This window comes from Dendrobates tinctorius, unplaced genomic scaffold (genome assembly GCF_039654945.1).
Source record: "Dendrobates tinctorius isolate UK_male_01 unplaced genomic scaffold, ASM3965494v1 ptg000005l, whole genome shotgun sequence".
NCBI classification, from domain to species: domain Eukaryota; kingdom Metazoa; phylum Chordata; class Amphibia; order Anura; family Dendrobatidae; genus Dendrobates; species Dendrobates tinctorius.
The window spans coordinates 15,148,545-15,172,671 of NW_027361673.1; the positions used below are offsets into that span (position 1 = coordinate 15,148,545).

The window sequence follows — 24,127 nt, forward strand, 5'->3', positions numbered from 1 at the left end:
AGACCAATGTCATCACAGGTCTCGCAAGGCATTACTGGGAACGCTGAGGCCCGGGAATGCAGCGCGGGACGTTGGAAGGTAAATATACCCCGATTTTTTATTTTTTTATTATTTTTTACATTCTATCTTTTACTATTGATGCCGCATAGGCGGCCTCAATAGTAAAAACCTGGTCACACTCGTCAAACACTATGTTTGACGAGTGTGACCAACCTGTCAATCACTTTCCAAGCGATGTTTCAAATCGCTTGGAGAGTGCTTGAATATCGCACGCGAAAATCGCGAACATAATCACGATGAAATCGCGGTAAAATCACGCGGAAAAAAACTCGCAATTTCTGGGAAGGAGTCCGGTTTTCAGTGTCCGAATTAAAATGCTACGTGGGCACATAGCCTGACACTATATACAGAGCTCCTGTGTATAATGTCACTGGTGATCACTGTATTACCTGGACACGGACACTGTATATGAAGTCACTGTGGTGATAATATGTGGTCTGGACATGGTGTGGCGGTATTTGTTCTTTTTATGTTGTATTATTCGGTGACTATGTGGTAGTAATATGTGATCTGGTCACGGTGTGGTGGTTTTTGTTCCTTGTATGTGGTATTATTTGATCACTATATGGTGGTAATATGTGGTCTGGTCATGGTGTATTGGTATTTGTTCCTTGTTTATGATATAATAGGTCATTTTAAAAATTGAAAATTAATTAAAAATGTACCTAAATTATATTGGATATTTTAACAAATGTTTTAGTAAGTTACAATAGAGTAGAGCCCAGCCAAAAGAATCTACCTTGTTATGGTGGTGGATTAAAAAATCTTTTAGCCAAAACAAAAGCTGTTGGCTATGTATGTGGTGATGGGAACTGTAAATGTGTGATTGATGAGGATGTGGTGCAGAAGTGAAATTTTTCCAACAGGGGGCAGTGGGACTGTGGACGGTTCCAGGGGTGAAGGTTGGGCTGGGGTGGAGCCTGCGCAGACTCTCAAGGGAGCCCTAAACATTTTGCCAGTATGGGGCCCTGAAATTCACAGTGGCAGCCCTGTTTGAATTTTATACCTATGACTAAGGACATAGTAAGCGTAAGTTTGTGTTCCCCCACCCCACCCCATTCCCATTTTTCTTTTTTGTTTATTTATGATTCATGTATAATTATTTTTATCTGGATATGGATTGTATAAAATTTCTATTTTTTACATAATTTTACTGTGCCGGAATTCCTTTTCCCCTTATTTTTGGGGCTCCACAGCTAGGTGCTGGCCCAATATCTATGCTATTCAAACAGTAATTCACTTGTTTCATTTGTTGCAATTGTTCTTTTATATAAAGGTGTGGTATTGTAAGGTGACATTAAGCCTGGTTAATAATGGAAAGGTGTCAATAAGACACCTGTCCATTATTAATCCAATAGTATGAAAGGGTTACACACAGACACAAAGAATAAAGTATTTTAATAAAATAAATAAACACACAGGTTTGCCATCTTTATTAAACTCCCAATCCAAGCGAAGCCATAGTTCTCCTGTAAAATATAAAAAATAAAAAGGCAACAATATCCCTTACCTATCCGCTGTACGTCGCAATCCATATCAAGGGGTTAAATAGTTTACAACCAGGAGTGGTGCTAATGCGACCTTCCCGGCTGTAAACCATGGAGGAATGAATGAGAAGCTGTCTGCGCAGCCTCCCAGCCTCTCCTGCGGTGCACTCTGCAGTGTGGGAAAGTATACACATTGGAGAAAAAAGGATTTAGTTCAGCTCACGCTTCATTGATGCTGCAGCAAGGTCCGAGCAAGGACACGTCTCCACTTGGACATCTTGGAATACTTCATAGAAAAAGGGAAGTCCAGCTCAAGGAGTAAAATCCAGAATTTTCTTTATTTATTTCATTAAAATATAAGCATGGCTGCTATAGTCATCATTGCGGTTTTTACCCTGACATGGGATAGCCGCACAGAGTGTGCCCAGGAAGTTCTGTACGCGTTTCGAGCGGTATACGCTCTTAGACTCAGAATAACCCCAAAGAGCTAACACAGCAGAATATCAAGAACGTGCACAGGTGCACATAATTAATTATTTAAAATAGACACAGAGGGAAAAAAAAAAAAGCAGGAATGTATCCGAAAAGGACAAAAACACAAATATAAGTGAAGCATACATGACATTAAATTAACCCCTTAGCGACAGAGCCAGTTTGCAGCTTAATGACCAGGCCAATTTTTACAATTCTGACCACTGTCCCTTTATGAGGTTATAACTCTGGAACGCTTTAATGGATCCCGCTGATTCTGAGATTGTTTTTTCATGACATATTGTACTTCATGTTAGTAATAAAATTTCTTTGATAAGTCTTGCGTTTATTTATGAAAAAAACGGAAATATGGCAAAAATGTTGAAAATTTTGCAATTTTAAAACTTTAAATGTTTATGCCCTTAAATCAGAGAGATGTGTCACACAAATTTCTTAATAAATAACATTTCCCACATGTCTACTTTACATCAGCACAATTTTGGAAGCAACATTTTTTTTTGTTAGGAAGTTATAAGGGTTAAAAGTTGACCAGCAATTTCTCATTTTTACAACAAAATTTACAAAACCATTTTTTTTAGGGACCACATCATATTTAAAGTCATTTTGAGGGGTGTACATGACAGAAAATACACAAAAGTGGCACCATTCTAAAAACTAGACCCCTCAAGGTGCTCAAAACCACATTCAAGAAGTTTATTAACCCTTTAAGTGCTTCACAGGAACTAAAGCAATGTGGAAGGAAAAAATTAACATTTAACTTTTTTTTGCAAAAAATTTACTTCAGAACCATTTTTTGTTATTTTCACAAGTGTTAAAAGAGAAAATCAACCACAAAATTTGTTGTACAATTTCTCCTGAATACGCCAATACCCTATATGTGGGGGTAAACCACTTTTTCAGCACACGGCAGAGCTCGCAAGGGATGGAGCGCCGTTTGACTTTTTCAGTGCAGAATTTCCTGGAATTGAGATCGGATGCCATGTTGCGCTCGGAGAGCCCTTAATGTGCCTAAACAGTGGAAAACTCCAACAAGTGACCCCATTTTGGAAACTAGACCCATTAAGCAACTTATCTAGATGTGTGGTGAGCACTTTGAACCTTCAAGTGCTTCACAGAAGTTTATAACATAGAGCCGTGAAAATAAGAAATCCATTTTTTTCCACAAAAATGATCTTTTCGCCCGCAAATTTTTATTTTTACTAGGGTAACAGGAGAAATCATACCCACACAGTTATTGTGCGATTTGTCCTGAGTACGCTGATACCCCATATGTGGGGGGAACCACTGTTTGGGTGCATGGGAGTGCTTGGAAGGGAAGGAGTGCCATTTTGGAATGCAGACTTTGATGGAATGGTCTGCAGGCATCATGTTGCATTTGCAGAGCCCCTGATGGGCCTAAACAGTGGAAACCCCAAACAAGTGACCCCATTTTGGAAACTAGACCCATTAAGGAACTTATCTAGATGTGTGGTGAGCACTTTGAACCTTCAAGTGATTCACAGAAGTTTATAACGTAGAGCCGTGAAAATAAAAAGTCTTTTTTATTCCCACAAAAGTGATTTTTTAGAGCCCAACCCTAACCCTAACCCTAGCCCTAGCCCTAACCCTAGCCCAACCCTAACCCTAGCCCAACCCTAACCCTAACCCTAGCCCTAACCCTAACCCTAATGGAAAACTGAAAAAAAAATATTTTCTTTATTTCATTATGTTTGCCTATATAAGGGGGTGATAAACGGGGGGGGTTATGTACTATTTTTTTTATTTTGATCACTATGATCGTTTATCATAGTGATCAAAATAATGAATGGAATCTGCCAGCCGGAGCCGGCAGATTCCCGGCGAGCGCACTGCGCATGCGCCCGCCATTTTCAAGATGGTGGCGCACATCGGATGATGCCGGCGGGACCACCGGGAGGGATGTGAGGACAACGGAGAGGTACCGGGGGGATCGGGGGGATCGATGACCCTATTTCTCTCTCCTCTGATTGATGTGCGATCACATCAGCAGAAAGAGAAATTTAATGCATAATCGCGGCTTTTTTTTTTGGCGGTCGCCGTTATAGGGTTAATAATGGCGATCGCAAAAGCGGGGTCGGTAAAAACCGACCAATTCATGTTCTCTGGGGTCTCGGTTATCCAGAGGTCTGAATTTTGTTCCAACTAATTTAAATCTGGATGTTTTTTCAACATTGAAAGATATTAATAAATTTATAAGAGATCTCACTATCAAGTGACATTTTTTTTCGGACAGTGACTCTCAGGATGCATATGTGATTCCTTTGGACAACCAATTTTTGGGAAATAATTTTTTTGGAGCAAACTTGTTTGCTGAGTCTATCTGATATGGAGACTCCTAGCATGTCTTTTGATTCATTAACCTCTTATTTTCCTTTTAGATTAAAAAACCCACAGTTCTATCCAGTACAGGCTAGTACTAATGAGATAGAAAAATTTCAGGAATGTGTTGAGAACGATATTAAAAAACTATCAAACAATTCTGACAATGATTTACAATGATGACTATAGCAGCCATGCTTGTATTTTAATGAAATAAAGAAAATTCTTGATTTTACTCCTTGAGCTGGAATTTCCTTTTTCTATGAAGTGTGGGAAAGTGACAGTTCATTTTCCCACGCTGCCGAGTTTATCGCAGGTCAGGCTGGGAGGCTTCGCTGACGTTACTGATGATGTGCAGCCTCCCAGCCTGACGTGCTATGAACTCCGCAGCATGGGAAAGTGAATTGTCACTTTCCCAAAGTGTAATAATCGGTGGTGCTCAGTACTTTCTATTTTGTGTTTTTTTGTTAATTATTCTAATTTACTGAGATAATGACTTTTGGGTTGTCATTGGCTGTAAGCCATAGTCATCAACATTAACAGAAATAAACACCTGAAATAGATCACTCTGTTTGTAATGACTCTATATAATATATGAGTTTCACTTTTTGTATTGAAGAGATGAAATAAATTAACTTCTTGATTTTCTAATTTTGTGAGAAGCTCCTGTATGTTGTAAAATGTACACATCTAAAATCTAAAACTAATCTAAAACTAGTCTTAAATCACACATGCACAGGAACACTCTGACAACATGTGGAAAAGATTGCATAGTCCAGTAATTCCTAAAGGAAAATATTGATTTATTACTCAGGGTGAACCATTTTTTCGGTGCCTTAGATGTTTGTTTGTGCCTTGGAGATGGTACATGACTAGGGGCTAACTTCAGAGAATTATTTACTCACTCTTATCAATGACATGCTTTACAATTGCTGTCGTAATAATTGCTCATGTCTAAAAATATTGCACATGCAATTGCTTATGCCTAAAAGGTTATTACTTACATCTATGGGTACTGCTTGTTTACTGGGTATTTCTCTTTACTAAGGGAGTTAGTTATTGTATGTGTCAAAGGGCCACACAGGGCTGGCGTAACCACCCGGAGCACGCAGGCAAGTGCTGAGGCCCTGAACAAGTGGCACACCGAGGACAGTAACATGCTATGGGCCAAGGGAGCCCGGAGCCGATGTGGGTGCTGGCCCCTGGCCACCCTGTGCTTAACGCTGTTTAAAACACTTACCTCTCCTTGTTCCCTGCTGACAGCAGGTCCGGTCTCTTCCACATCTTCTGATTCTGTGATGTCTCAGGGCAGATGGGGCAATGACATCACTACAGCGTGCTCTCTACACTGAGCAGTGCAGAGTGTCATAAGATACTGAAAAGACAGGACCTGCGGCCAGTGGGGAACGAGGAGAGGTGAGCAATTGATTATTTATTTATGTATGGAGCATTATATGGGGCCCATTCTGTAAGGAGCATTATATGGAGCCCATTCTGTGTGGATCATTATATGGGGCCCATTCTGCATGGAGCATTATATGGGGCTCATTATGTATGGAGCATTATATGGGGCCCAATCTGTATGGAGCAAGGGAGTTCACAACAGTACCCCCTTTGAGGAGGGGTCACCAAACCCTCATCCACTCCACCAGGCCGATCAGGATGGGCCCGGTGAAAGGCATGAATCAATCTCTCGGCATGGATGTCAGAAGCAGAACCAAGAATTATACTCCTGGCCATAACCCTTCCACTTGACCAAGTAATGAATGTTTCCATGTAGCCAGATGAGAATCCAATATCTTCTCTACCTCATACTCCAAATTACCCTCAACCAGTACAGGGTCAGGGGGCGCCGCCATGGGAACTACTGGCTCCACAAATCTTTTCAGCAAAGATTTATGAAAAACGTTATGAATCTTAAATGTAACTGGAAGAGCCAAATGGAAAGAAACGGGGTTAAGGATTTCCAAAATCTTATAAGGTCCAATAAACCTTGGCTTGAATTTTGGAGATGCAACCTTCAAGGGAATATTTTTTGAGGACAACCAAACCATATCACCCACTTTAAACCGGGGACCCATGGTCCTATGCTGGTTGGAAAACCGTTGGGCCTTTTCCTGAGAGTGGGACAGCTTATCTACTTGGTCCCAAATTTGCTGCATTCTCTCTACCACAGAATCCACACCTGGGCAGGCAGAAGCTTCCACCTGCCCCGAAGAAAATCGAGGATGAAACCCAAAGTTAGAAAAGAAAGGGGACATCTAAGTGGCAGAACTAGCCCTCTTGTTTAGCGCGAATTCGGCCAAGGGCAAAAATGAAACCCAATCATCCTGATCAGCAGATATGAAACATCTCAAATAGGACTCCAAAGTCTGGTTTGTTCTCTCAGTCTGCCCATTGGTCTGAGGATGAAATACAGAGGAGAAAGACAACTGAATTCCCAGTTTGGAACAAAAAGCTCTCCAAAATCTGGAAACAAACTGGCCCCCTCTGTCCGACACAATGTTCTCAGGAATCCCTTGCAAACGAACCATTTGTTGTAAAAACAAGGGAACCAACTCAGAAGAAGATGGCAACTTTGGGAGTGGTACAAGATGGACCATCTTAGAAAATTTATCACAGATCACCCAAATAACAGTCATTCTCTGAGAGACAGGGAGATCAGAGATAAAATCCATTGATCCATTGAAATATGGGTCCACGGCCTCATGGGCACTGGCAGGGGCATCAACAAACCACTAGCACGAGAACAGGGCTTAGACCGAGAAAAAATCCCACAGGACTGCACAAAATTCCTGACATCACGAGATAAGGCAGGCCACCAAAAAGACCGACTCACCAAATCTCTGGTACCAAAGATACCTGGATGACCAGCCAACGCGGAGCAATGAATTTCAGACATTAGTCTTTTCCTCCACTGGTCAGGGACATACAATTTTCCCATAGGGCATCGTTCAGGTTTATCCTCCTGAAATTGCTCCAGTGCACGACTCAAATCAGGAGAGATGGCGGAAAGAACTACACCCTCATATAGAAAGGTAGTAGGCTCGGTCACATCAAGAGAATCCGCAAAGAAACTCCTAGAAAGGACGTCCGCCTTAACATTCTTAGGCCGGTTTCACATTTGTGCTTTATGGCTCTGCGATGGCCTTGTGCACGGCCGCCGCGAAGCCCCGCCCCCTGCCGGCTCCCTGCCCGCCCCATTCGGTCATCGCCGCCTACTAGCGCATATGGACGCTTGCGATCTGCGCACCCTATCTTTAGCATAGGGTGCGCAGATCGTGTGCTGGCCATGCGCTAGCTGTACACCAAAAAGACATTTCGATCCCTTAACATACAGAGTATTTTCCCTCAAAATCTGGAACACAGTCCAGACATGTTCCACATGAGAATCCCAATCACTGGAAAAAATCAAAATATCATCCAGATAAATGATCAAAAACTTATCCACAAGGTCCCGTAAAATATTGTTCATAAAAGATTGGAAGACGGAAGGGGCATTAGTGAGCCCAAATGGCATCACCAGGTACTCAAAATGTCCCTCCGGAGTATTAAACGCCATCTTCCATTCATCCCCGTGCTTGATGCGAATAATATTATACGCCCCCTGAGGTCAAGTTTGGTAAACCAACAAGCACTTTTAACTCTAGAAAATAAATCAGAAATCAGGGGTAACGGGTACTGATATTTAACAGTGATTTTGTTAAGGGAACAATAGTCAATACATGGGCTTAATGAGCCATCTTTTTTGGCCACAAAAAAAAAAACCAGCACCCAAAGGCGAAGAGGATGGTCTAATATGACCCTTCTCCAATGATTCCTTGATATAAGATCACATAGCATCATGTTCAGGTACCGATAAGTTGAAAAGCCGACCCTTGGGAAATTTACAACCAGGCATTAACTCAATTGTGCAGTCATAACTCTACATTAGAAAAATCAGCCAAATAGTCAGGAACTTCTTGAGCCTGGGGAGAAGTGTAGAAAACAGGAGTGTCACTAAGAACACATTGACAACCCCAACTCACCACAGACACAGATTTCCAATCCAAAACAGGATTATGTACCTGCAACCAAGGAAAACCCAGCACAACAATATAATGCAAATTGTGCAACAACAAAAATTTACAATTCTCCTGATGGTTCGGGGTGACCCGCATTACTACCTGAGTCAAAAACTGGGGTTTATTCTCCGCCAAAGGGGTAGCATCAATCCCCCTCAATGGAATAGGGGTTCTCAGGTGCACCATGGGGAAACCACAACGTTTGGCAAAGTCAAGAGTCATCAGATTCAAGGCTGCTCCAGAATCAACAAAGGCTTTAGCAGAAAATGTAGACAAGGAGCAGATCAAGGTAACTGCCAACAGGAACTTAGGCTGTACACTGCCCACCGCAAATGCGTGAGCAAAACGTTTTTCTCGTTTAGGGCAGACAGAAATAACATGAGAGGCGTCCCCACAAAAGAAGCACAACTTATTACGCCTTCTGAACTCTTGACGTTGTGCCCTAGACAAAACCCTATCACATTGCATGGGTTCAGAAGTTTGTTCAAAAGGCAGCACCGCCTCTTGCATACTTTTACGTTCACGTAGACGTCGATTAATTTGAATGGCTAATGACATGGAGTCGTTAAGACCAGAGGGGACAGGAAATCCCACCATAAAATCTTTTACAGTTTCTACCAGACCTTTCCGAAAGAGAGCTGCTAGGGCATCATCATTCCATTTAGTAAGGACCGCCCACTTTCGGAACTTCTGGCAATATAACTCCGCAGCATCCTGACCCTGGTTCAATGCCAATAAGGTTTTCTTAGCTTGATCAATAGCATTAGGTTCATCATACAACAACCCCAGGGCCTGAAAAAACACATCTACATTAGCCAGAATAGGATCTCCAGGTGTCAGAGAAAAAGCCCAATCCTGGGGATCGCCGCGCAGCAGGGAGATGACAATTTTAACCTGCTGCACCGAGTTCCCCGATGAATTAGGCTTCAAAGCAAGAAATAGTTTACAGTTATTCTTGAAATTCAAAAATTTTGACCGATCCCCAGAAAACACATCAGGAGTAGGGATCTTTGGTTCTACAGCAGATGACTGAGATAGGCAGAAATTCCCCACACCTCAACAGCGAGCTGCTCAACACGATCGGACAATTGCTTAGTCTCCATTAAGGAAAAAATCTTCCTACGGCCCCAGAGAAAAAGAGGAAAAATAAATAAAGAAAATTCTGACACTTTTTTCTTTTTTTTTCTTTTTTACAATCTTTCCTTCTTTTGAGTACCCTAGATTCTGTGGTTTGGGCTGGTGTTTCTGTTACGAATGGGTCACCGAGGAGGATAGCAGGAACAGGGTAAGCCACTGGAAGACCAGAGAGGTTGGTAACTAAGTGGATTGCAGACCCCTGATCCTATCAACACAACAAGCAGTAGCCGTGGAGCGTTCCTACGATGCCCTAGATGCTTCGTCACAGCCGGAGAACTAACTAAGCCTAAAGACGGAAAGGTGAAATCTAAACTGCCCTGAAGCAGATCCCCTAAGGAATAGACAGCCCCCAAACATATATTGTCGGTGAGATAAGATGAGACACAACCACAGGCAGAAAACAGACTGAGGAAACAGTGGGGCCCAAGCTGTTTAGACAGGACAGGACAGAAAAGATACTGTCTGCAATCACGCACAAAACCCTAAAAAAGTCCAACACTTCTGATATACAAAAAACCTGAGGTCACATGACCTCACCCCCGCTAGATCAGCACTCTGGTATAAACTGGAAGCAAAGCAAAAAGACACTAACATAACAGAGGACTGAACAAGCTGTGACATATGAAGCAGGGCCCAGCGTTACCCCAGCAGGGAGCACGCTGAATCCTAGCAACAGAGCAGAAAGCAAAAAAAGGCACAACCAGATTAAATGCAAAGGATTAGCAAAGGAATCACTTAACTGAACATGCAGATCAGGCAGGGGACAAAAGAACTCCAAATGCACAAGGAAGAAAAATCACCAGCAACCTTCAAGAGCAGCCAGCTCCATTATATGCTCCCAGCCAGTAATCCCAGGTTGCCAATTATCATCGTCCGGTGGAGAACTTTCATCCACCTTGCAAGCTCGACTTCTTTCAGTAACCACCATAGGGAGCAGAAGGAGCTTCAGCTCATAAATCCGAGCAAGGGAGTTAACAACAGGGGTCCATAATACTGTATGAAGCAGTATATGGGGCCCATTTTTTTGATTGGAGCATTAAGTATATGGGGCCTATTCTGTATGGTACATAGTATGGGGCCTATTCTGTATGGAGCATTATATGGGGTCCATTATACTGTATGAAGCATTATATGTGGTCCATTATTCTCTAAGCAGCATTATATGGGGTCCATTCTGTTTGGAGCGTTATATTGGGCCCATTTTGTATGGACCATTATATGGGGACCATTCTGTATAAGCATTATATGGTACATATTCTGTATGGAGCATTACTCTATATGGGGTTCAATATTCTGTATGGAGTACTATATGGGCTACAATATCCTGTATGGAGCAATGTATGTGGTCCATAATACTGTATTGAGCATTATGTGGGGCCCATTATTCTGTATGGAGCATTAAGTCTATGTATGGGGCCTATTCTGTATGGAGCATTATATGGGGCTCATTATACTGTATGCAGCAGTATATGAGGTCCACTGTTCTGTATGGAATATTATATGGTTTCCAATCCATTATTCTATATGGAGCATTATATGGTGCCCATTATTCTGTATGGAGCACTATATGGGGACCAATATTCTGTATGGAGCATTATATGGGGTCCAATATTCTGTTGGAGCAATATATGGGGCCCATAATACTGTATGGGGCATTATATGTGGTCCATTATTCTGTAAGGAGTATTATATGGGGCCCATTATTCTGTATGGAGAATTTTATGGGGCCCATTATTCTGTATGGAATGCTATATGGGGTCCATTATTCTGTATGCAGCATTATATGGGGTCCAATATTTGTTATGGAGCAATACATGGGTCCCATTATACTGTATGGAGCATTATATGGGACCCATACTACTGTATGGAACATTATATGCGGTCCATTATTCTGTATAGAGCATTATATTGGGCCCATTATTCTATATGGAGTATTATATAGGGCCAATTATTATGTATGGAGCATAATATGGGGTCCATTATTCTGTATGGAACATTATATGGGGTCATTATTCTGTATGGAGCGCTATATGGGGCCCATTATTCTGCATGGAGCAATATATAGTGTCCATTATACTGCGTGGAGGACTATACTATACAGTCTAAAATGAAAACTTTTGAATCCTCCCAACACACACACTATACGCTGTGAGGATTCTCTGGTTTCTGTGCTATTGTAGAATATACAATAGATATCACTCATGTAATGTGAGAAATGAAATCTTTGGCATTGTACTATACCTATATTTCTTATCTGTGCATCATGAATTGTGGGATGTGTTATAGGGGCCCATGAAGACTTTTTCACCAGGGGCCCACAAAAATGTAAAGCCGGCCCTGGGTCCATATGTTAGTTCTTAAGAAGCCATGACTGGAGTTACTGCATATTTGCTAGGCCTCTGCTCCTATCTAGGTGGTAAACAGAAGTTTACTGTAGTGGTTGCTTACTATAAGGGGCAGAATTGCTTATATCTGGCAGCATTGAATGATTCCTGCTCATTTTCTAGAATTTTTTTTCCATCTTATTGGTAAAATTTGTTGTAGGGGTATTAATAGTCAATTGCTTAAGAATGTGAGTGTTATTGTCTAGGTGCATTTTTCCTGGGCTAATTGCTCATCTCTATGGGGTAATTGCTTGTGTCTCTTAGTGGAGTCTATGCTCATTTCTAGATTGGAATTGTTTCTAAGGGCTCTGCAAGTTTGATGAACAATAGTTTATAGCTAAATATGCTTTATGTGTAGATGTATTGGGAGCTGCTCCTTCCAAATGGGGTTTTACAAAAGCCTAAGAATAATGCTAGTATATAAGTGTTATTACTCATGGCTGGAGAGCGACCGATGGGTCTTAGATAGTAATTCCTTTCATGTATTTCATGTTTGCTCACATCTAGGAGATAATTGATTGTATATAGGTGCATTGTCATGTTTTCTGGACGACTGTTATGCATAGGGTCATTGTTCATATTGTATGGTTTGGTGTGTTTGACAGGTGATTGCTGCTTCTAGATGGTCACTGGTTTTGTGAAGAATTGCATGATTATAGGGGTAGATGTTGCATCTGTAGGTGATAATTACTTGTGTCTAAAGTCTCCTATACGTATAAGATGGCTGTTGGCCAAATGATACTTCGGACGACGGTTCGGACGACAGCTATTTGAGCCGAATCCTCCGTTCGCAGAGCACTCTTCTGGCCAGGTGCTCCAGTGTTCTTCGTGAGAACACATCACAGCTTATCTCCAGCAGAGCAATGGGATCGGCAGTCAAAAATCGCCCAGGCACAATCGACATCTCCCCGACCATGAGTTGGCTGGCACATTAGATTGTCATCGGAACTCTTCAGTATTGGATTCAGCTGACATCAATTTAAGGTGCATGAGGGAGTTAAGAAGAAACTGCTCATACCTAAAGTAATTGTTTATGTCTTGAAGATATTGCCTAGGGTCACCTGCTTATTTCTAGGTGGTTATTGCATGAACAATTGCTTGAGCCTAGGGGTCTTGGATTTAGGAGTCTGTTCTTTGAGGCTCAGATCTATCTGTATTAGGTTTGATGGGTAATTCCATATTCCTGGGAGGTAATTGCTCTTGTCTATGTTATTGCTTTTTTGGTGGGCAGCTGCTTATGGTTTTCGTGTTGTGGTGTTACATGTTCTCTAGGGCTATAGCTTTTTCCTATGGCTGGTTTATTCTACAGACATGGATTGTTTGTTGGGCAATATCTCGAGCCTAGGGGGTTAACGCCTGTGACTAGGATGTAAGTCACTGTTCCTTTGACACTCATGTCTAGCAGTGTTAGGTTTGCTAGGTAATTGCTCATTCCTAGAAGGTAATTGCTCATGTCTAGGGATATAGCTTCTTTGCTAGGCAGCTGCCCATGACTAGGGATTATGGCGTCTGTGCTGTGGTATTGCATGCTGTCTAGGATTATTGCTGTTTCCTTTGGCTTGTTTTTTTCTATGGGCTATGGCATGTTTACTGTGCAATTGCTCATGCCTGGGGAGATGGCATATGTGATTTGGGGGCATTTGCTTGCAGATATATTAATAGTTAGGTGTTGTGGGGGGACAGGTCCAGTATGTCACTGTTCATGTCATTTGATACATGCCCCCCTTGTTACATCTCTCCCCAAAAAACAGCACTTCTGCTGAGGCAGAGAAATAATGCTAATAATGTAAAATATGATCCAATTATTAGGACCTGTCTCAGCCTGGGACCTGAATGGATGGCACAATTTGCCTGTGCTGTTTTCCAACCTGCAGGAATTATTTATGCCAGACAGGTTGCTGTAATGTGACTGGTAAGTAAGCAGCCAGGCAGAGAATAGAAGAGATTCCTTGTCAGATGATGATGATGGTAATGATGATGGCTGCTAAGAGATCATTAGCTGAAAGCAGGGTCATGCCTGAGAATCACACACCCAGCAGAGAGATGACACTGGTGTAGAGTCACCATCACACCCACCCACATCACAGCAGCAGCAGCACCCAGCCCCTCCGAGCTGAGGAGATACCCAGGCAGACTGTGCTGGGTGTGTGTGCATTGTCTGGCTCGTCCACATCCAGCGGGTTTCTCCTCCCCAGGGCTGCAGCAGGAGGAGCCCTCTGTGTCCATCGCTCCTGAGGATGGTGGGAGTGCAGTGAGGGCGCACAGGTCACCCGGGAGCACAGCAGCATGGTGTCCGTGTCTCCCTGTCCCTCCAGCGGCGTCAGGTAGTTGCTCCAGGTAAGTGCTGCGCGCTCACTGCCGCCTGTTGCTTCTCTGCTGCCATTGTGCCTTGTGTTCTCCGTCACGGCTGACACTGGCCGCCTGTATCGCTATTCAACTCCTGTCAGGTTGTCAGCCAGGTGTTGGCAGCAAGTGCAGTGCCAGCTGTCACCCTCACACCTGGCGGAGCGCGGTGCCCTCTGGGATGGCCGGGCACGGCGTGCAGAGGAGCCAGGAGGGCAGCTCCTGCATGGCAGCGAGCCGGATGGGAAAGTCAGGCTGGGATTTGCTCTGTGTTGTTGTTGTACTTGTTGATGAAGCTGCAGCAGGTAAGAAGTCTGCTTCTCCCCTGTATGGAGTCATTACAAGCTGCCATTACCCAGACTGATTTGTGTGCAGCCCCATTCACCATCATGCTGCCAGGACTGAGCCCCCATATCCTCAGATGTCAGCCCTTCTCCACTCGTGTTTCTGTGCTAGTCTTTCCACTTCTAAGGGTGTCAGCAATCCCTGTGGTCAGGATCACCACTCTGTAAACAGGTGCTATGTCATGATCCTTATCCCCCACCACCCTGATCAGTTCTTCTACTGGAACGTAGCGAGTCCATTGGCTAAGTGGCTTCTTCGCCAGGAGTCAGCAGCCTCAGCTGCTCATTTTTTACTTCTAGATCCTCTTTGTGTTTGTTGGGGAGTGTTCTCCCCTCAATGCTGGTGAGGGATCCTTCAATGGAGACAATCCACATCTGACAGGAGCTGGGTCTTCATATGCTGGGGGACTAGAGCTCTGGATACCTCCCTCCCCCTGTTAGTTACCTGTGTTGTTATTCTGGAATGAGATCCCTCCATCTGTGCTGCTCTGACCAAGTGCACAGTGGGCCTGGACTCCTGACACCCACCCAACCTGAGGTGTGCGAGCTGCCTGTCTACAGGGTTCCCCAGAGGAGCACATTGTGGATTCAAGGCAGGGATGTCTGCGTGACACTGGTGTTTTCTTCTACAAGTCCAAGATAGTACACTTCTCTCTCTCTTAATCTCTCACACACTGGCTCTGTTTCAAGCTCTTTCTCTCAATCTCTTTTTCTGTCTCTCTCAGTCTCGCTCACACTGTCTCACACACAATCTTACACAATCTCACACTGTCTCACACACAATCCCCTACTGTCTCACACACAATCTCACTCACAATTTTTTCACACACAGTCTCTCTCACACAATCTCACAGTGTCTCTCTCACACACAATCTCTCCCAATCTCACACAAACACAATCTCTCTCACAAAATCTCACACAATCTCTCTCGCACAGTCACACACGCTCTTTTATACCATGTCTCACACACACACACACACACACACACTTTCTCTCATACAATTTCTGTCACGCAACCTTTTTCAAATTCAAATAGGTTTTATCGGCAGGACCAAAATACAATTAGTGTTGCCAAAGCAAGAGAAAACAAGTGTGACTCCGAAGAGGATCGGGGTCATGGGGATAGGATGTTGAGGGGCACAGTTTGGGCACTAATAGTCCATTCGGTTGTGTCTCTCGCACACACAATTTCTCTCACAATCTCACACAATCTCTCTCACTATCTCTCTCACACTGTATCTTGCTCTCTCACACAATCTCTCTCACTATCTCTCTCACACTGTATCTTGCTCTCTCACGCAATCTCTCTCACTTTCACACACAATTTCTCACGCAATCTCGCTCTCACACTGTCTCTCGCTCTCACACACAGTCTCTCTCACACAATCTCCCTCTCACACTGTATCTTGCTATCTCTCACAATCTCTCTCTCACTATCTCTCACTCTCAATCACACAATTTCTCACACAATCGCTCTCTCACACTGTATCTTGCTGTCTCTCACACAATCTCTCTCACACTGTCTCTTGCTCTCTCTCACACACAATTTCTCACTCACACAATCTCTCTCTCACACACACACTCTGCTCTGACACAATCTCTGTCACACAATCGCTCTCTCACACTGTCTCTCGCTCTCTCTCACACAATTTCTCTCTCACACAATCTCTCTCTTGCACTGTCTCTTGCTCTCTCTCTCACACTCACACACACACTCTCTGACACAATCTCTGTCACACAATCTTTCTCACTCTCTCTTTTCCTCTCTGTCTGCTAATCATCTACTATCTATCTGTCTCACTTTCTACGAACCATCTATTTCTCTCTCTTCTACCTATCTTGTAGATATCTAATTCTAACTACAGAATCTATTAATCAACCTTCCATTATTGTGTCTATCTATCTTAGTTTTTATCATTGTGTGATCGGTATTTCTGTAGATTATATATGTGATATAACACCCATATATGGCCAACTGATATGTCTGTTAGTGAGTTCAGCATTTTTTGGACAGTGGTGATGTCATTTGCTGACTCTGTATCTGCTGTACCTATGTACACTTATATTCCCATCTCCATTCTAGTACTACATGTCATGTTTCTGTGAAATCACAGGGTACATGACATGGTGCGCACTGCTTGTAGAAGAGACGGGCATGATGAGGTTATTAATGGGCTCTGGATACAGTCAGTGATCACACAGACAGAAGTCAAGTCTGAGTTCTGTGCCCCTTGCACATATGCTCCCCTTGTTACAGTGTATACATTTACTGTGTAATTGAGTATACTGCCCAGAGTTCATTAGTAACAAGAAGGGGAAATTAACACAAGGAAACAAATAAACATACATAGATCAGTACATCCTATGGAAAGTGCACCTCTTGTATTGTAGCCACAGCAAACCCTTATTATTCCTCTATCATGTTGTTGTGCACTGTCTAAAAAAGTATGAGAAGTGCAGTGCATTATGCTGCTTGATTTGCAGTCAACCTGTATAGAACGTAGCATTTATAACATGGGAGCTGAGGCAAGAATTTTACTGGGTGCAGGAAAGAGTCAATGAGATTTGCTTTGATTGGAAATAAAAGAACTCCGCTTCTATTCGTGTACGTCTCATCTGAGTACAGGAAATTACAAAACTAGTTTGCCTTTTTATTAATCATTTGTGCATATACAGGATGTTCATTAGATCTTATTGTCCATGAGAAACTTCTTAACTATTGATCGGTATATTAGATATGATATTGGATGTAATATTAATTAATATATAGTACAAATATATTTGCAAAAGAAACTAAAAAAAAAATTGAAAATGTTTTTATAATGACATAATGCATGTTTTCCTGTTAACTATAATAGTAGTAATGTAAATGCAGACCAGCTAAGACAATTATTTTGGTAAATGGCAGCTCTTCGATCAGATTTTAATGATTGGATTTAATGTTTTCAGTGTGTCAGCCACGTCTGATTTAACACAAGGATGTTATGGAAAGCTTTTTTTTGTATATGTTTTAGTTAACAAGAAAATAACTTACTTTGAATAGACATCGCTAAATAATTAGAGATAAAAAAACCCCTTTCTTTTGTGCCAATAAGGACAATTGTCAGCAGTGTTCATTTTTTTCAGGGCCGTGACTTGTGTACAGAACAGAATACAGTATATCTACTATATTACTGTATTGTAAAGCAGCCTTTACAATACATACAGAAGAGACCCCTGTGCAAGAACAATGTCTGGGCCCTTTACAGCCCAATAACTCACTATAATGAACAATTTCATCTGCTTTGGATGTGAAAATGGTGCCCTCCTACCTCTTGGGTCCCTGGGCGGTAGCACAGGTTGCACCAATGACAAGTCCTCCCCTGCTATAAACCTTAGATATCTGTTAGCCATACACTCTTTCAGATGTCAGCTATCAGGGATTCCCCTACTCAACAACAACAAACATATGTATTGCAGTTTTGGTCATGATGGACTCAAACCACACCTTACTTCCTTGGCCGAGCGAGTGTTCATTTGTTTTCAGTAGTGAGAAGGGAAAAGACACAAAAAGAAATAAACTGCCTGATCCTTTGCTTCTCTGACATTATCTGTCAAGAGAGTCGGAGGCCCCCATACCCTTTAGATAGCTAACCCATTCCTTTGAACTAATGTGTACCAGGACCTTTTCATCTGTTGTTACATCCTTTTTTAGACTATCTGTATTTTTTTTTATATGTGGACCATCTTTTTATCTCCTGTTACCAGCCTGGCACACGGACTCTGTTCTCTAAGACAGTCCAAAAGCTCTTCTGGCCACATACTAAAACACTAATATGATAAATGAAACAATGTAGGTGAGCTGCATGGGAACGCCTAGAACATTAGAAATAATAGCAATTGCTCTTGGGCCTGAAAGCCGAAGGGGTACTCTTAGAATTAAAAAGAGAAATAAATAATGTCATCTGCTAACACTATATCAGTTCATTTGTTGTGATTATGTTCTGTTATATGATATTACTATTTATTGCATGGTGTAAAATAGCTTTGATGCTACTTGATTCACTAAAGTTCAGTTTACTATCAATAACGTGATAGTTCCATTCCTGACTTTGCTATGGAATATGTATTATTCTGTGCAGCACTAATTAAATGCCCCTACCCAATGGTAGTGGTGCCGTAAGCCACCATAATTTCACCTTACATAGTGAACTCTCCTTATGCTGCAATCTAGTGGTTTAAAAATGGCATGTGGATGGGATAGAAACATGACTTATTTACCCTCTCTCAATTGCTACAATAAAATATCATAAATGCGCTGCTTCTTTCTACTTGTGCTTCATTTCACCCTTTCTATCTACTGCACTTGCCAAGCAGTGGGAGGAAATCACAGTGTGTTAGATGGCCACGTATTTTCAAGGCTTTGTTCAAGGCCACATACTATATGTTCAAGTCACAATGGTGTTGGACAGAATTCTCCTCTGTTTGAGCTGAGCAGTTATTTGTTTACTAGTGAGCATTTGTGGACATATCAAATATATAAATTCTATGTATTACAAGTTCCTACAGCTGCCATACCAAAAAGTTTACAACTATTTACATATAAAGATTTAGGGCATGTGTAACAGAAAATAATGACTCATTGTGTAAATCAATTTTTTATGTTAAACATTTAAAAAAAAAATTTTGTAAAACCATATTAAAAATACTGAAATCTTACTATTTTTGCTCTGGCCACTAAGATAATATAACTACACTTCCTGTTGTGTTCAGATGACTTTTCAGTAGTAATCTCATTATTTTAGGTATCACTTCTATGGAATGGAATACCTCTATATACAATAGATAGCAAAGAATCCACTATTGACATTAGGTTATGGTCACAGCTCACCTTTTTCCACTTTCTGTACAATGGCCTCTACACAGATCATAGAACATGCCCAAAAAAGCTCCCATAGAAGGCAATGAACATATACAGACTACAGGTTCTGTGGTCCATTTGACTGCTTTAAAGCACATCTCTAAGTGCAGTTAACAGCACCTTACGCAAAGTAGCTCCCCATAATAAATGCATATTGCACTGTTATTATTGTGGTGTGTATAGATGCAAAATTTAACTTGTAAAACAGATATGCAAAACATTATTGTCTGTGACTAGTGATGGGTGAACCCTTGGATGTTTAGGTCCAGGGGATTCCGCTGAACAGTTAAGAAAAGTTTAGTGCGGGTACCAGAACAGTACGCGAACCTGGACCCCATTCAGATGATTTGGGGGCCTGAACATCCATTGTTTGCCATGCTGTCATCTGCATGAAAGCACAGAAAATGCTGCCTCTGAAAGGTGGTAAGATTATTAACATCAGTTAGAGAGCTGCAGTTCCCATTCTGTCAGATGACAGCGTGAGCCTGCAGCTGTGACCAACGGTAAAAAGTTTACATCCAGTCACAGATACGTCGGCTGATGAAAGATTACTACTTTCATCAGCCTACGCCTGCTGCCGCTGATTACAGCGAGAGCAGGTGCGGCTGATGGGTGTATTCCGCTATAAAAAATAAAAAAACATCCTGGGTTCCCCTCTATTTTTGATAACCAGCATGGCAAAACTGACAGCTGTGGGCTTCAACCCTCAGCTGTCAGCTTTTATCATGGCTGGTTATTAAGATTAGAGGGGTCCCAACAACATTTTTTTAAATTATTTAAATAATTTAAAAAAAACGGCATGAGGTACCCATCCATTTTTGACAACTAGCCAAGCTAACGCAGACAGCTGGGTTGTGGTATTCTCAGGCTGGTAAGGAGCCATGGATATTGGCCTCCCCCAGACTAAAAATAGCAGCCTGCAGCCTCCCCAGAAAAGGCGCACCTATTAGATGCTCCAATTCTGGTGCATTACTCAGCTTTTCCCAGCTGCCTTATGTAGGTGACAAGTGGGATTCATACTTGTGGGGTTGATGTCACCTTTATAGTTTCAGGTGACATAAAGCCCAACAGTTAGTAATGGAGAAGCATCTATAAGACGCCTCTCAATTACTAACCCCAAACACATATGATCAGTAAAAAACACCCAGAATAAAGTCATTTATTTGATATAAAGATACACATTGTTTTACAAATTTATTTAAAAATAACAACAGTTATACTCACCTTATGCCCATACCATTGAAGCCCATGTCCCCTGTAAAAAACAGAAAATAATAACAAAAATATTCATCTAACGCCCATTCCATTGAAGTCCTGGTCTCCTGTAAAAGAGAAAAAACCCAAACAGTAACATAGACTTCCTGGAGAAGTCTGCGTTCAAGGTGCGTGCCCAAACAGTAGGTGTTAGGTATGGACCCTAAAGTTTATTGTTCTGGTTTGCCCTTCACTATTTGTAACATGCACAATTTGAGAGGTAAACAGTCACAGTTAAATGTCTAAGGAGTTGTCTTTTGTATTTATGGAAAAAACAATTATTCTCCTTTCACAAAAAGGATTGCACAAGAAATGGAAAAACTAATTACAGTCACTTGTGAAAAGTAAACACATTGTCCGAATGACACTGATTTTAGTTTTTTTTTATTCTGTAGTAAATATTGTGCAGGCTTGCTGTGCATTCTAAGCCACTAAAAGGGGTTTTTCCATGACCAAAAGTTCATTTTACTCAATAGATCTTGGAATACTAATAACTTCCACAATTTCTAGTGTTAAAATTAAATGTTCCTGTGCTGACATAATCTAATAAATGTGCCCCTGCTGTGTACTGTGTAATGGCTGTGTCTGACTGTGCAGGAACATGGTCTGATCATACCACGACTCTTGGGCAGGGGAGGAAGCAAATAGTATAGATATTACAGCACAGGATCGCAAATGATTATTTTTTTGAGGTAAAATATTGTTTCAAAACAGGCAGGGAAATATTTAACCTCACTAAAAGAATCAGCTGTGATACTATGCTGTAATATCTTCATACTCTCTTTTGCTTCCCCACTGCCCTGGAGATGTGGTATGATCAGACCATGTTCCAGCACAATCAGACACAGCCATTACAAAGCAGGAGCACATATATATGATTATCTCAGCACAAGAACATTTTATTTAAGCACAATCGATTGTGGAAGTTATTATAATTCCAAAATCTATTGATTAAAATGAACCTTTGTTCATGGGAAAACCCCTCTAAGAATGAAAGAAAAATGTGCAATTGTAATTAACCCCTTACTGCCAGCTGACGGAATAGTACGTCAGCTGGCAGCATCCCCTGCTTTGAGGTGGGCTCCGGCGGTGAGCCCATGTCAAAGCCACGACATGTCAGCTGTGTTCAACAGCTGACGTGCCTGCAATAGGCGTGAGCGGAATCGCGATCTGCCCGCGCCTATTATCTAGTTAAATGTCGCTGTCAAACACTGACAGCGACATTTAACAAGCGCTTCCAGGTTTCAGGGCTGGAAATACACACATCGCTGACCCCTGTCACGTGATCTCCTGGAGACCTCTATGGTTGTTGATGATGGATTGCTATGAGCGCCACCCTATGTTCATTGTATGCCTGATCACAGCACTATGGACATGAAATTACTGGTATTGAAAGGTAACTTCACATCTCAGAGATACAGAAAAGTCTGGGAGTGACCCTTGACACTCTCAATGCAGGAATGAATGTGTCACATGGATTTATGTCTTTTTACATCAATTAAGGAATTTGTTCCAAAGACCTTGTGGGGGCATCACAACACTTTACCAGACACCAATCAGAGGACAATAAAACTTTCACTCCTTATCTATGATCAGGTCCAATATTTATGTTTATCCCTCCCATAATGATAGTTTTGCTTCACATCACTTGTCATCACTTGTCTTATCTATTGCATTTTTTCTGTGCTGTGTTGTGCTTAAATATGTGATTCTTCAGATTTTGTATTAGTCAATGCCTGATGAAGAGACCTAAGTAGTCTCGAAAGCTTGCAATTTGTTACCATCTTTTCAGTTAGCCATAAAAAGGTATCAACCACTGAGGACTCTCAATTCTGAATATGCCTATATTCTTCCTAGGCTAATATTCTTATCTTCACAGCTGCAGTTGTACAAGAGATTGCTGTCATGCTACTGTAGTGCAGTATAGTGCAACCTCCACCAGGGGGTGCTGGTGAGGGAAGAGAGGTTGCACACACAGCATAGCAACAATGAGCAGCAGCACAAGCCCAACCAGGTGGTGAAAGAGTGGTCAGACGAGCCGATTCAGAAACATTCAGGAGCAGAAGTACCAGAGGTCACAGCAGGACATGTGGTCAAAAACAAGCCAGGGGATTAGCAATGGTCGGAAGCAGATAAGACAAAGAGAAAAGATAGAAGCAGATCCGAATGCAAGCCAAGTCAAAACCAGGGAGTCAAGAAACTTACAGGAAAACATTCAGTCATGACATACAGAGGGAATGAACAGACACGGGGCAAGTCAGATCACAGCAGGACAAATCAGGATATACCCAGAGTTAGATACACACACACGCTGAAGGCAGAACTATAGCTGACACCGCCTGCAGGATGCAACGGAGCTAAATAGCAAACCTTAAACCAGACTGAGGCTGAGAAAAGTTAACACCTGAAATGACCAGACCGGAAACATGGAAAAACAGGACTCAAAACCCAGTCTGGATCATGACAATTACTGTCTGGAGTATTTGCCCATGTTTTAGTGCTACCTTTTCCTATTTCTATTGCTGAGTTGTGAGTTTGACATACTCTCATTTCCTAAAGTCATCCTAAAATGCATGTTGAATTCCCTGCCTCGTCTTTTACATGAGCTATGACAGTCCCTCCTGATTTGATGTGCTATATCATGTGATTTCATAGAGGCAAAGCATTATGGGGAAGACCAGGTGGTCGCACCTGAGGCCACGTCAACATTCTGTCCTTTCTATAGTCTGCTGCATTCTCTGCCTAGTCTTTTATACAGGCTGTGATAGTCTTTGCTCATTGGCTGCTATGCCATGTGATGTCATAGGTGCAAAGCATTATGGGAAGGCCCAGGTGGACTCGTCGGTAGTCATTTGAGCTTCCTGTGATTTATATAACCATAATCTGCTTTACGCAAAATAGAAGCAGGATTTATTTTGGTGATTCTCGTGAATTGAATCGCAAATTGTTTCAAGACACTAGAATCTGATAATTTCATTTATGTAGACTTTGTACCCACCAATAAAAACCTGATATATTTAAGAGTTTTAGTGTCTATAATTATTTAGTGGGCTAGCATTGGGCTTTAGTTAAAGGGAACCTGTCACCCCCCCCGGGCGTTTTTCAGTTGAAAAGCCACCATCAGCAGCACTAAGGCTGCATTCTGTGAAGGTGGCTCTTCTTTTCCTGACGCCCAGTAATGCCAAAATATTGACTTTTATAATTTGCTCCTCATACCTATAATGTGTCCCACAGGTATGATGTGTCCCCCTCTATCAGCCGCCTACCATCCGTCAATCATGCCTGTCCGGTGCCTTGGCGACGCCCACGATCTGTCCATCATGAT

General features: G+C 42.0%; 1 protein-coding gene across 1 annotated transcript in view; it reads left to right on the forward strand.

Moving 5' to 3' along the window:
- The first annotated feature begins 13,785 nt into the window (after positions 1-13,785).
- The window catches only part of LRRC3B (leucine rich repeat containing 3B), a 291,301-nt gene continuing 280,959 nt past the window's right edge, over positions 13,786-24,127 (forward strand). The window contains exon 1 of the mRNA XM_073568439.1: positions 13,786-14,298. The gene's annotated coding sequence lies outside the window, so the exon portion shown is untranslated. The remainder of the gene's footprint in view (positions 14,299-24,127) is intronic.